Source organism: Pseudophryne corroboree, chromosome 6 (assembly GCF_028390025.1).
Source record: "Pseudophryne corroboree isolate aPseCor3 chromosome 6, aPseCor3.hap2, whole genome shotgun sequence".
Taxonomy (NCBI): Eukaryota; Metazoa; Chordata; class Amphibia; order Anura; family Myobatrachidae; genus Pseudophryne; species Pseudophryne corroboree.
The window spans coordinates 370,829,037-370,843,200 of record NC_086449.1 but is presented as its reverse complement, the minus strand read 5'-3'; the positions used below and the strand labels follow the sequence as shown (position 1 = coordinate 370,843,200).

The 14,164-nt window shown below is 46.3% G+C and overlaps 1 pseudogene; it reads left to right on the top strand.

Annotated features, from left to right (window-relative positions):
* Nucleotides 1–3,115: 3,115 nt before the first annotated feature.
* Nucleotides 3,116–3,234, top strand: LOC134936934 (5S ribosomal RNA; annotated as a pseudogene).
* The last annotated feature ends 10,930 nt before the right edge of the window (nucleotides 3,235–14,164 follow it).

The following is a 14,164-nucleotide window of genomic DNA, read 5'->3' as shown; positions in this document are numbered from 1 at the left end:
CATAAGGTAAAAATGAAGACTTACCCGCGGAAGCCGTAGACACCAGGTCAGTGAGGCCGTCACCAAACAAGACCCTACCGTTAAATGGTAGAGACTCCATCGCCTTCTTAGAGGCAGCGTCAGCATTCCATTGATGAATCCACAATGCTCTCCTTGCTGAGACTGCCATGGCATTGGCCCTTGATCCCAAAAGGCCAATATCCCTTACAGCATCTTTTAAATATGCTGCAGCATCCCTGATATGACCTAGAGTCAAAAGTACGCTATCCCTGTCTAGGGTATCTACCTCAGATGACAAGTTATCTGCCCACTTTTCAATAGCGCTACTCACCCATGCCGAAGCAACGGCAGGCCTGAGTAGCGACCCTGTAGTGACATAAATGGATTTTGGTGTATTTTCCTGCTTACGATCCGCAGAATCTTTTAGGGCTGCCGTGTCGGGAGATGGAAGCACCACCTTTTTGGATAGACGCGATAAAGCTTTGTCTACCGTGGGGGTTGACTCCCACCTTTCCCTGTCCCCAGAGGGGAACGGATATGCCACTGGAATTCTTTTGGGAACCTGTATCTTCTTGTCAGGATTTTCCCAAGCCTTTTCAAAAAGCGCGTTCAGTTCATGAGAGGGAGGAAACGTTACCTCAGGTTTCTTTCCTTTAAACATACAGACCCTCGTAGCAGGAACAGCAGGGTCCTCTGTTATATGCAACACTTCTTTTATCGCCACAATCATGTACTGAATACTCTTAGCCAGTTTTGGATTTAATCTGGCATCACTATAGTCGACAAAGGGAGAAAAAAGGAAGGCTCTTGTGTGGGCGCATTATGGGCAATTTGCCCTTCTCTAATATGGCCATTCCACCTCCAGCCTCATGTTACCAAGGGGTCCCCGCCTCTGCACACTCACTCATCTATACAGCTGCTTTGATCAGCGGACTAATCATACAAGTGACAGCCGCTGACGCACGCGGCTGTGACCTATCGGCGGCACCGTCATGCACGTCCTCCCCGCCCCCATGTTAGATGCGTTGGCGCTGATTGGCCAGCGCCGCACTGCTAGTTACTCTTATATTGTTCAGAGCCTCTACCCGCACCTCCAGGAAGTGAACAAGCCCTACGGGGTGAAACGCGTTTTCCGAGCCAGCGGGCCCACCGGCACCAACCACGCTATCTGAGGACATCTATGCTGTTGACCCAACAAAGGTTATTTACACAGGCAGCGCCTGTGGTGGTAATGTGGAACATTAATCATTTTTGATTCAGCAATTGCACCAGCGATTTAACTTTACTGTTGCATTCCCTTTCACTGACAAATATGTTAAGAGATTGTCCATGTTATAGGCACATATAGGCTATTATTAGTTGTTCCTCTTGTGGCAGCAGCATTACCTTGTATGCATATAATCACTGTGTCAGCAGCATTACCTTGTATGTACATAATAATTCAGGGGATATTCTCACCAGCATCTTCGTATAATTCTTATAATTGCTATTCAATCTACGAACACGGCATCATTCTTCATTTCTGAGATACACTGAGTCATTTCACTAATCTGATGTTTTAAGTGATATTATCAATGTCCACATTCAATTTGTATTAACATTTTTTGCATCTGTGTTTGATGATATCAAATGGTTGTTAGCAGGGTACTTTGCATATAATTATTGATGCTCTCTGCTTCCATTCCTGATTCTTTTCTTCTTTCCGTGGACTCTCATCTATGATCCTGGATGCGTAATACCACCTATGTGGGACCTACTGCATCCAGCCTAACGTAGAAAGCAGATCACACCTTTTGTGACCAAATTGTCACATCTTCATTTATATAGGTGCACTCTCTGTCACACACCAGAGGCGGCGTTCGCCGCGCTTACCCCTGCGTGTCTGCTGGTCGCTGTTGCGGCCTCTGCCTTCGGTGGGCCACGGGCTCCGGCGTCTGGTTGGCGCGGCTACCGGCGGCTCTCCGGGGCATGGGCGCCGCCATGACACCCGGCGTCGCGTGGACGGGGGGCGGGTGACGTCATCAGACTGCTCTGCCAATCCAGGGCTGGCGGGAGATTCAAAGTCAGACGCCAGACAGAGCTTCAGTGCCTGAGTATCGTCTTCCCTGACGTAGATGCCAGTGCTCCTGTTTCCGGCAAGGATTCCTGCAGTCGTATCCCAGTGCCTCCAGCATTTCCAGCTGCCAGTTCACTGCTCCAACTTCGGTGTATTCAGCGGCCGGAAACCTTCCTGCGTTCCAGTCATCCGTGCTCCTAGGAATCAGCGTCTCAAGTCTCCGTTCACAAGTTCCATACTCTCACAGCGTCTCAAACCCCTGCACTTCAATTCCTCACTTCATCAGCGTCTCAGTCTCCGTTCTCAAGTTCTACAGATCCACAGCGTCAGAAACCCCTGCACTTCAGTTCCTCACTTCATCAGCGTCTCAGTCTCCGTTCTCAAGTTCTACAGATCCGCAGCGTCAGAAACCCCTGCACTTCAATTCCTCACTTCATCAGCGTCTCAGTCTCCGTTCCCAAGTTCTACAGATCCACAGCGTCAGAAACCCCTGCACTTCAATTCCTCACTTCATCAGCGTCTCAGTCTCCGTTCCCAAGTTCTACAGATCCACAGCGTCTAAAACCCCTGCACTCCAATTCCTCACATCCACAGCGTCTCAGTCTCCATTCACAAGGTCTACAAATTCAAAGCGTCTAAAACCCCTGCACTTCAGTTTCTCACATCATCAGCGTCTCTGTTACCATTTACAAGTTCTTCAACCATCCGTGCTAATAATCATCACTTATAAGGTCCACAGGTTATCAGTGACTTTCAACATCACCCACAGTTCTTCAATTACCAGCATCCCCATTACTGCTCACCTAACCCTCCATTGGGTCTGGACTTTCCCTTCATTTATTTCGTTGACATTTGACTTTAAGTTGTTCTCTTTCGCAATAAAGCTCTTTCTTATTTCATCAAATTCCACTGTCAGCGTCCTGTATGAGGAGATCCTATATCAGGCACTCCCTTCTCCAACTCAGTCGTGGTTCCTCTTCCCAACCATCGGAAGAATCCCCGAGTTCACAACACTCTCAGTCTAGGCCAGTGACACTCTCATTGGCGTCTAACCCATCCGTCTACTACCATACCACACTGCCAGTGCCCGATCTCGTCCGATCTTGGAAGCTATACAGTGTTGGGCTGGGTCAGTACCTGAGGGGGAGACTCACAGGGAATACCCAGTGTAGTAGACTCTTTATCCCTGTGATGTGCGTTATCTGACGCCAACAGCAGTATCACCACTTGACTTCTTTCTTTTCTACAATATCCCTATATTTCATAGGCATACTCTGGTTACACAATTACTCAAGATCTTTGATCTCTTTATTTACCAACAAATTATACAGTGTGACTGGTTGGTGACTGGTGGGAAGTGGGTAATGTCTCACTATCCATTGCCGGACCGGTCCAGCCTTTTCATATTCGATAATTGACCATATTTTGGTCTCAACAATACAGATTCTCTGTACTGGTCGGGCTGAAACGGATGCAGAAAAGCAAAGTGTCTACATCCTTTCTTAGCACATCCTGTGAGACAGGACCAGAACATTCCTATATTTTTTCAAAACTATTCCTTTTAATTTTTTTAAAAAATTTCAATTTAATATGTATTTTAAATCACATTCATTTTTTGGATCCTAGGATATTTAACGGGTAATCATGAGAGAGATATATATATTTTTTAATGTATATCCAATAAAAGTTATATTTTATTAACTCCTATGTATAATTAAAACTATTTGAACTTTATTTCAACTATTTAAGAGTGCGCCCACACAAGAGCCTTCCTTTTTTCTCCCTTTGTTGACACTTGATTCTTCTGGCTCAGGGCGCACCACCATATTGGACAGAGATTTGATAATTTACTTAAATATATCTTAATTGTCCGAATTTTTGGTTTGTTTATCATTTGTTATTTCATTTATATTGAGATCAGTGCCGGGTCGCCCCTTTTCCTTTATCACTATAGTCGACACTGGAATCAGAGTCCGTGTCGGTATCTGAATCATCTATCTGGGTAATTGCACGTTTCTGTGACCCCGAGGGGGTCTGGGCTTGTGACGAAGCATCTTCTATGGATTTCCTCCATGTCTGGTTCTTAAGACTCAGATTTATTTATTTAGTCAACCGAGTCACATTTGCATTTAAAACACTCAACGTGTTTACCCAATCATCCGTCACTGAAGTCTTCTGATCTTCTCATACTCACCTGGCTTCTGTCTTCTGGCTCTGTGAGGGGGGTGACGGTGCGGCTCCGGGAACAAGCAGCTAGGCGCACCAAGTGATCGAACCCTCTGGAGCTAATGGTGTCCAGTATCCTAAGAAGCAGAGCCTTTGAACTCAGAGAGGTAGGTCTGTTTCTCTCCCCGCAGTCCCACGATGCAGGGAGCCTGTTGCCAGCAGGCCTGAGGTTTTCTGAGAAACTCTGGAGAGCTCCTCAGTGTGCATCCAGTCTCACATTGCACAGAATCTAACTGGAGTCTGGAGGATGGGCATAGAGGGAGGAGCCAGTTCACACCCATTCAAAGTCTTATAGTGTGCCCATGTCTCCTGCGGATCCCGTCTATACCCCATGGTTCTTGAAGCATCCCCAGCATCCTCTAGGACGTATGAGAAATAGGATTTTGGTACCTACCAGTAAATCCTTTTCTCTGATTCCACAGGGGACACTGGACGCCCTCCACAGCTCTATCACCTGCTAGTTTTTGGGTTATTGAACTGTTGTTATGTTCTGTGTGTGTGTTTGTACTAGCTCATGCCTCCTATATTCCATCTCCTCTCAGTCTACATTTTCCTAACTGGGTGATGATGGGTACTAGAGGGAGAGGAGCTTCACACTTTCTAAATTATCATAGTGCCAACTCCCACTAACCATGCCTCTATACTCCAGTGTAATCTTCCAGTGTCCCCTGTGGAATCAGAGAGAGGGATTTACCGGTAGGTTCCAAAATCCTATTTTCATATAACTTTAACGCTTTAAAATGCTATTTTATATATTTTGAGCTTCTACTAGCCTCTTGTTTTTTAAGATTCCCTGCATAGTAGAGAGCATTATTACTATTTGCACCTATCCCACAAACACTTCTGAACACCAATGATTTGCCTATGTCTGCTCATTGGGGCTAATTCAGACCTGATCATAGCCGTGCAGCTACGATCAGCCACCCTGACATGCGGCGATGCTTTTGTACCTGAAGAGTAGCTCCCTACTGGGTGCAGGGCTCTCCTGGTGCAGCAACTGGCTCTCCGGGTGCAGCAACTGCGTGACATCACGCAGCCGCTGCGGCCCGCCCCCGCATGGTCTGGGCACGCCTGCCTTGCCCGAACCGCGCCCCCAAAATTGCGGCCCAATGCACCCGTTCGACCCCTCCCGCCCAGCGAACGTCTCTGCCTGTCAAGCACTGTAGCAGACCGTAAGTTGAAGATAACCAGCTCAATCGACAGGGATGACGTTCCTGTGAACCATCACTGCTATCAATTGAATATACTGCAGGACTCTAGTATCTCACTGTGTGTGCTGTTTGTAGCAATCCTACTATCTTTATTATCAGTACGTGGCTGCCTTTATTGAAAGGATAAACTTTGTTATTTAGCAATCAGGGGGGGTCATTCCGAGTTGTTCGCTCGTTATATTTTTCTCGCAACGGAGCGATTAGTCGCTAATGCGCATGCGCAATGTCCGCAGTGCGACTGCGCCAAGTAAATTTGCTATGCAGTTAGGAATTTTACTCACGGCATTACAAGGTTTTTTCTTCGTTCTGGTGATCGTAATGTGATTGACAGGAAGTGGGTGTTTCTGGGCGGAAACTGGCCGTTTTATGGGTGTGTGCGAAAAAACGCTACCGTTTCTGGGAAAAACGCGGGAGTGGCTGGAGAAACGGAGGAGTGTCTGGCTGAACGCTGTGAAACTGACTGAACTGATTGCAGATGCCGAGTAAGTGTGGAGCTACTCAGAAACTGCTAAGAAGTGTCAATTCGCAATTTTGCTAATCTTTCGTTCGCAATTTTGATAAGCTAAGATTCACTCCCAGTAGGCGGCGGCTTAGCGTGTGCAAAGCTGCTAAAAGCAGCTTGCGAGCGAACAACTCGGAATGAGGGCCAGTGTGCAGAGTTTATAAAAATCTTGGCTTCGGTCCAGAACTGACAACTAATATCCAGCTCGTCTTATTTATATATTTTCTATTTGTCATTTATACTAGTATAGTTGTTATCACAGTTGCTATTATAAAGTTCATTTTAATAGAATATAGTAAAAACTTTTTATCAAAAGCAAGTTTCTCGTTTATTCAATGAATCCAAACATATTCAATGCATAGGGGTATATGCAATTCACGGCGAATCGCGGCAAATTATCGCCGTTTTTTAATTCGACACAATTCGACAGGTGAATTCCGGCAGGTGGCTGCTGGAATTCACCATATTCAATGAAAAACGGATTCGACATTCCCGCGGGCGAAAAACGGCCGATTTGCCGGATTTTGCCGCGAATTAAAAAAACGGGAAAAACCCGGAAAAAAAAGGCGTGGGGTCTCCCCTCCAAAGCATAACCAGCCTCGGGCTCTTCGAGCTGGTTCTGGTTCTAAAAATGCGGGGACAAAATTGACATGGCATGACGTGGATTTATCTCTGGACGCTGGAAGGTGAGTATAATTTTTTAACAGGTACCCTCGGATCGTCGGAGACTGTGGCAGTCGGCGTGTCAACATAGGTAAGTATGTGTGTGTCGGCAGTATGTAATAAAGTTGTACTTGTCACGGTGTGTGTGTCCTGTTTTTATTTGGGTATTTTTTTCCCAGTAGTACTACAGGTACCAGCGGGCCCGTTTTTCTCCCGCATGCTGATACTTGTGGTTCTCCAAGTACCAGCTTGCGGGGGAGGCTTGCTGGGACTTGTAGTACTACTGGAAAAAACAATATTCTGACATTTTTCTCAAGGCTATCAGCCTCCCATCCGCAGCCCTTGGATGGGGGGGACAGCCTCGGGCTTCACCCCTGGCCCTTGGGTGGCTGGGGGGGGGGACCCCTTGATTGAAGGGGTCCCCACTCCCCCAGGGTACCCCGGCCAGGGGTGACTAGTTGGATATTTAATGCCACGGCCGCAGGGCACTGTATAAAAGTGACCCCCGGCTGTGGCATTATCTGTCCAGCTAGTGGAGCCCGATGCTGGTGTAAAAAATACGGGGGACCCCTACTCTTTTTGTCCCCCGTATTTTTTGCACCAGCATCAGGCGCAGAGCCGGTGCTGGTTTTAAAAATACGGGGGATCCCCTGTCAAATTTTTCCCCGCATTTTTAGAACCAGGACCAGCTCGAAGAGCCCGAGGCTGGTTATGCTTTGGAGGGGGGACCCCACGCCATTTTTTTCCTTGATTTTACCGTTCCAGCTATAAAATAAATAAATATATATTTTAAAAAATATATAAATAATACTTGTGCCTCCAAAAAAGACAAACCAAGTACCTAATCCCTTCTAATATAAATAGATATGCTATTACCAAAAAAAAAACACCAAAAAAAACATGTTTTAATTTTTTTTTATTGGTTTCACCCTCCAAAGTGTGGCGGATTGAAAATGACGAATTTACTGTCTAAAAGCACTGTTGTCGAATTTCCAAACTTGAATTGAATAGACTTTGGTCGAATTGCAGCATGTGTATCATTGCAAAAAAGTCGAATTTGTCAAAAGTCGAATTTCAAAAAGTCGAATTTTGAAAGTCCGTTTTTTTGTCGGAAAGTACTGAATTGCATTGTCGATTTTTTTTTTTTTGGCGAAAAATTCCCGAAATTCGACAATTTCGGGAATTCGACCGCAATTGCATATACCCCATAGAGTGAAAAAGCAAATAATTAGTAATTATTGTCAGTACATCAAGCGCAATTAATTCCTTGGGTTTGTGGTTATTCAGAGTTGTTAGCAATTGGGCAAAACCATGTTGCACAGCAGGTGGGGCAGATTTAACATGTGCAGAGAGAGTTAGATTTGGGTGGGGTGTGTTCAAACTGAAATCTAAATTGCAGTGTAAAAATAAAGCAGTCAGCATTTACCCTGCACAGAAACCATATAACCCACTCAAATCTAAATCTCTCTGCAGATGTTACATCTGCCCCACCTGCAGTGCAACATGGTTTTGCCCAATTGCTAACAACTCTGAAACCCCCCCTCTATCCTACACATCAATGCACAGTTCTGTAGATATAGCATGTGCTTTGTAACCACACTTGCTTTTCCTACATGTGACCGTACTCTGCAGAAGAAGATTTTACAGAGTGCTTCACAGACGGTATGGTCTGGCTCTTCAACGTATGTACCTTTCCTGCAGATTTCCAAATATACTCTATAGTGGGTGTGATACAGGCGGCTATGGCTACCCCCCCTCTAGTGCCTAACCCTAACCCCCCCCCACCCCAAATTGTCATCCCATACTTACCCTGGAATGACGGAGGTCAGTGTTTCGGCGCTGGGATTCCGAGTGGTTTTGGGATGATCGCCACCATCACGACCGCCGGGATGCTGACCGCATCACTCTATAGCTACTGTAGTGCATTTGAAATGTGTAACCTATAAGCAGTGGTGCAAGTATACAGGTACGCACGGGTACGGAGTAGCCTTAAGAATTTGGCAGCAGGTACGCAGTACCACCCACTGCACACTTTGCACCTGTGACTGCCATTATAATGCACTGCTGAGCAACAAGACCATGGTGTTCGGCAGCATGACGACACCTCCTACTTTGTCAGGGCTACAGGAAGCGCAATGGTGACAGAGATCACATTACGCTTCCTCTAATGGCGGCCGCGGATGACACGGAGAGAGGAGCCTGGGCTGGGTGCCTTTTTCCGCAGTGTCCTGGTGTTTCCCTTCACTCAGCTTGAGTGACGCATTGGCACTGGGCTGCTTTTGTTCTTCACAGGCTGGGCTGCTGGGGAAGTCTCTGGCTTCGCTGTGTGGGGTCATTACATTTTTTTTTATATAATGTGGACACTAATATATATTTCTTGGGGCATTACTATATATTTCTATTGTAATGTGGGACACTACTATATATGTCTATTATTATGGGACATTACTATATATTTCTATTATAAAGTGGGACACTACTATATATTTCTATTATACCAGGGGCACTACTACAGTATATATTCCTGTTATAATGGGGGAATTACTATGTCTTTTTATTAAATTGGGGGCATTACTATATATTTCTATTATACTGGAGGCAGTACTATATATATCTAGCCTTGCCTCTAGGGTGCAAAGAAAAGGGACTATGCTGTGTGGCCACACCTCTAGTGTAATGTAGCCACTCCCCTAGTGTCATGTGGTCATGCCCCATCATGACACGTGACCATGCCCATTTTTCGGCACACTCAGTACCACTAAGAAAATATTTCTACTTGCACCACTGCTTATAACACCTAGCAAGCACAATAAAAACTCTTTACATACTTTCCCTGCAGTTTGAGGTGGAGGGAGGAGAGAAGCATTTATTATTATTATTATTATTATCCTTTATTTATATGGCGCCACAAGGGATCCGCAGCGCCCATTACACAGTACATAATCAAATGTGCAAACAAGAAAACAGCACTTACAGTTCAAGACAATATAGGACAGCTATAGAAAACCCGGGTTAGGTGCCATCAAAGGGAGTATGCAGTATAAGACTGTGTAAGTAAGAAAAGGAAAGGCATATGAGGAAATAAGTCCCTGCTCTTGCGAGCTTACAATCTAAAAGGTGAGGGGCTAACAGACCGGAGTGACACAGAAGGGGTAGACAGTAAGCATAGACAAGAGGCTTAGGAGGAGAGTTGGCTGGGTTTGGTGAAGAAGTGGGTCTTGAGAGACCGTTTGAAGTTTTGTAGAGAGGTGGGGAGTCGTTTGGGGAGAGGTAGAGGATTCCAAAGATAGGGAGCAGCACGTGCAAAATCTTGTAGGTAGGAGTGGGAGGATTTTTTGAATTTAAATCAGTCTCCTGTTGAAACTGACCTCCTCTTAGGAGGATTTCTTTAGAGACGGGAGCGATTTAGTGCGGTCTGTCTCGCCACTCTCTATCTTAGGAGTGGGAGGAGGCAATCAGTTGGCAGAAGAGATGGTGTGCATTAGCAGAGCGAAGAGGACGGGTGGGAATGTAAAGAGAGATAAGGTCAGAGATGTAAGAGGGAGAAGAGTGGATGAGGGCTTTGTAGGTGAGTGTGAGAATCTTGAATTGGATTCTGAATGGGAAGGGTAGCTAGTGAAGGCTCTGCAAGAGAGGGTATGTGGATGTAGTATGTTTGGTGAGGAAGATGAGATGGGCAGCAGCATTGAGGATAGATTGAAGTGGAGAAAGGCATTTTTGAGGGAGGCCAGATAGGAGGAGATTGCAGTAGTCTAATCTGGAGATGACCAGTGAGTGGATGAGGGTCTTAGTAGCGTCCTGGGTGAGAAAGGGTCTGATTATGGAGATGTTTTTGAGATGGAAATGGCAGGTTTTAGAGAGGTACTGAATGTGTGGTTTGAAGGAGAGGGAGGAGTCAAGGATTACTCCAAGACATCGCACTTGGGGGCTAGAGGAGATAGTTGTGCTATCAATGGATAATGAAATTGTGGGAGGTCAGGTTATGTGGGAGGGAGGGAAGATGATCAGCTCAGTCTTAAGGGGGGGTACTCACGGAGCGATATTCTAAGCAATCTGACTAGATTGCTTAGAATTCAAGCATTATCGCTCCGTGTGTACCCCCTACAGCGATAGCGATGTGCAGCCCCGCGCATCACTATCGCTGGTGCTAGATTGGCCTGCATGCAGGCCAATCTAGCAGGTCGCTCACTTCACCCGCTGGGTGAAATGAGCGGCCCCCCTGTCTCCCCTCGCACGTTCAGCACACACCGCGCTGTGCTGAGCGGGGGGGAGAGATGTGTGCTGAGCAATTCGCTCAGCACACATCTCTCCCACATCGACCCGCCTATATGGGCTTTTAGACATGTTAAGTTTAAGAAAGCGCTGGAACATCCAGAAGGAGATAGCAGAGAGACAGTTGGAGATACGAGTGAGGAGAACAGGGGAGAGGTCAGGGGAGGAAAGGTAGATTTGAGTATCGTCAGCATAGAGATTATATTTTAAGTAAAAAGAGCTAATGAGCTCACCTAATGAGGATGTGTAGAGAGAGAAAAGGAGAGGCCCAAGAACAGAACCTTGGGGGACACCTACTGGTAGAGGAAGTGGGGGGGAGTGGAGTCATGAGAGGAGACAGAGGAGGAACGGTCAGAAAGGTAGGAGGACAGCCAGGAGAGAGCAGTATCACGCAAACACAGTAGCATTAATGAGCATTAAGTAATTTTTACCCTCCATGGGGATGTCACTAAACTGCTTTTGCACCTTTGTGTCAATCTTTGAGATAGATTTGTGTGGCAAGATGGAGCCTTTCACACCAAAAAACATTCTCAATGCTATGCAATTATGCAAAAAAATGAATGTAATGCATCTGAACAATGATAATCCGCTCTGTAACTGAGATTATATAATTTGATATGATGAACTGAGATAAGGCAGACTTGAAGTCTGTTCCCTATAGTGCATGGAGATAAGCAGCTTTTACACTACACCAAAGATCTTCATTTTAGTACCAATTTAAAGGTGATGTTAAAAAGTCCTTTCAGTGGGGACAATAGAGATAATAAGAATTTACTCACCGGTAATTCTATTTCTCGTAGTCCGTAGTGGATGCTGGGTACTCCGTAAGGACCATGGGGAATAGACAGGCTCTGCAGGAGACTGGGCACTCTAAAAGAAAGATTAGGTACTATCTGGTGTGCACTGGCTCCTCCCTCTATGCCCCTCCTCCAGACCTCAGTTAGGGAAACTGTGCCCGGAAGAGCTGACACTACAAGGAAAGGAAAAAAAAAACACAGGTACCAGCGCTGGCTGTAAGAGTTATATAAGGACGGTTTGCTGAATAAAATGTCAATTTATTAAATCATTTAAAAAGACAGGTATAAAGTCCTGTTATTAATCAGGATAACACTTAAAATATAGAATATAATAGTACCCACTGGGTATAGTCACTTATACATCCACTCTCCTTTGGGACATATGCAGATTTACACGGCTAGGACAGTCTCCAAATAGCAATCACTGTAGCAGCAGATAGTTACCGGTTTCCACAGATGAGATGTTAAATGGCATCAGCTTTAGGAAGGGTCCATTGCTAGCTGTTGGTGTGGATCCGGTTCTTTATCCTTGGGGAATAAATCCCAGTGATAGGAGCAAAGTCCAAACGAATGCCGAGAGTGTCGAGAGTGTCAGAGACCAATGTGTCGTGGAGTAGTGCCCAGGTGGGGTATAGAGCTCAACGCGTTTCGCTGGCAACAAGGTGATCCAGCTTCCTCAGGAAAGGATTTGGAATCCCAGGTAAGACTCATACCAGCCACACCAATCACACCGTACAACTTGTGATAACTATACCCAGTTAACAGTATGAACAACAAATGAGCCTCATTAACAGATGGCTCATAACAAAACCCTTTAGTTAAGCAATAACTATATACACGTATTGCAGAGAGTCCGCACTTGGGACGGGCTCCCAGCATCCACTACGGACTACGAGAAATAGAATTACCGGTGAGTAAATTCTTATTTTCTCTGACATCCTAGTGGATGCTGGGTACTCCGTAAGGACCATGGGGATTATACCAAAGCTCCCAAACGGGCGGGAGAGTGCGGATGACTCTGCAGCACCGCAAGAGCAACTCAAGGTCCTCCTCAGCCAGGGTATCAAACTTGTAGAATTTTGCAAACGTGTTTGACCCCGACCAGGTAGCAGCTCGGCAAAGTTGTAATGCCGAGACCCCTTGGGCAGGCGCCCAAGAAGAGCCCCCTTCCTCGTGGAATGGGCTTTTACTGATTTAGGATGCGGCAATCCAGCCGCAGAACGTGCAAGTTGAATCGCGCCACAGATCCAGCGAGCAATAGCCTGCTTAGAAGCAGGAGCACCCAGCATGTTGGGTGCATGCAGGATAACAGCGAGTCAGTATTTTTGACTCTAGCCGTCCTGGAAACAAAAATTTTCAGGGCCCGGACTACATCCAGCAACTTGGAGGCCTCCAAGTCCCGAGTAGCCGCAGGCACCACAATAGGTTGGTTCAAATGAAACGCTGATACCACCTTAGGGAGAAATTGGGGACGAATCCTCAATTCTGCCCTGTCCCTATGGAAGATCAGATAAGGGCTTTCACATGACAAAGCCACCAATTCTGACACACGCCTAGCCGAAGCCAAGGCCAAATATATATGACCACTTTCCACGTGAGATACTTCAACTCCACGTTCTGAAGTGGCTCAAAACAATGTGATTTTAGGAACCAACACTACGTTGAGATCCCAAGGTGCCACTGGAGGCACAAAAGGGGGCTGAATATGCAGCACTCCCTTAACAACGTCTGAACTTCAGGCAACGTCTTTCCTAGCCTTTAACAGTGTAGGAATCACTTCATCTGGAACGCCCTTTTCCGTTCGGATCCTGCGTTCAACCGCCAAGCCTTCAAACGCAGCCGCGGTAAGTCTTGGAACAGACAGGGCCCCTGCAGTAACAGGGCCGTCTGAGACACAGAGGCCATGGGTCCTCCGAGATCATTTCTTGTAGTTCTGGGTACCAAGTTCTTCTTGGCCAATCCGGAACTACGAGTATAGTTCTTACTCCTCTCTTACTTACTATCCTCAGTACCTTGGGTATGAGAGGAAGAGGAGGGAACACATAAACCTACTGGTACACCCACGGTGTCACTAGTGCGTCCACAGCTATCGCCTGAGGGTCTCTTGACCTGGCGCAATACTTTTTTAGCTTTTTGTTGAGGCGGGACGCCATCATGTCCACCTGTGGCCGTTCCCAACGGTTCACAATCTGCGTGAAGACTTCTGGATGAAGTCCCCACTCTCCCGGGTGGAGGTCGTGCCTGCTGAGGAAGTCTGCTTCCTAGTTTTCTACACCCGATATGAACACTGCTGACAGTGTTAGCACGTGATACTCCGCCCATCGGAGAATCCTTGTGGCTTCTGCCAACGCCATCCTGCTTCTTGTGCCGCCTTGTCGGTTTACATGGGCGACAGCCGTGGTGTTGTCTGACTGAATCAGCACCGGCTGGTTTTGAA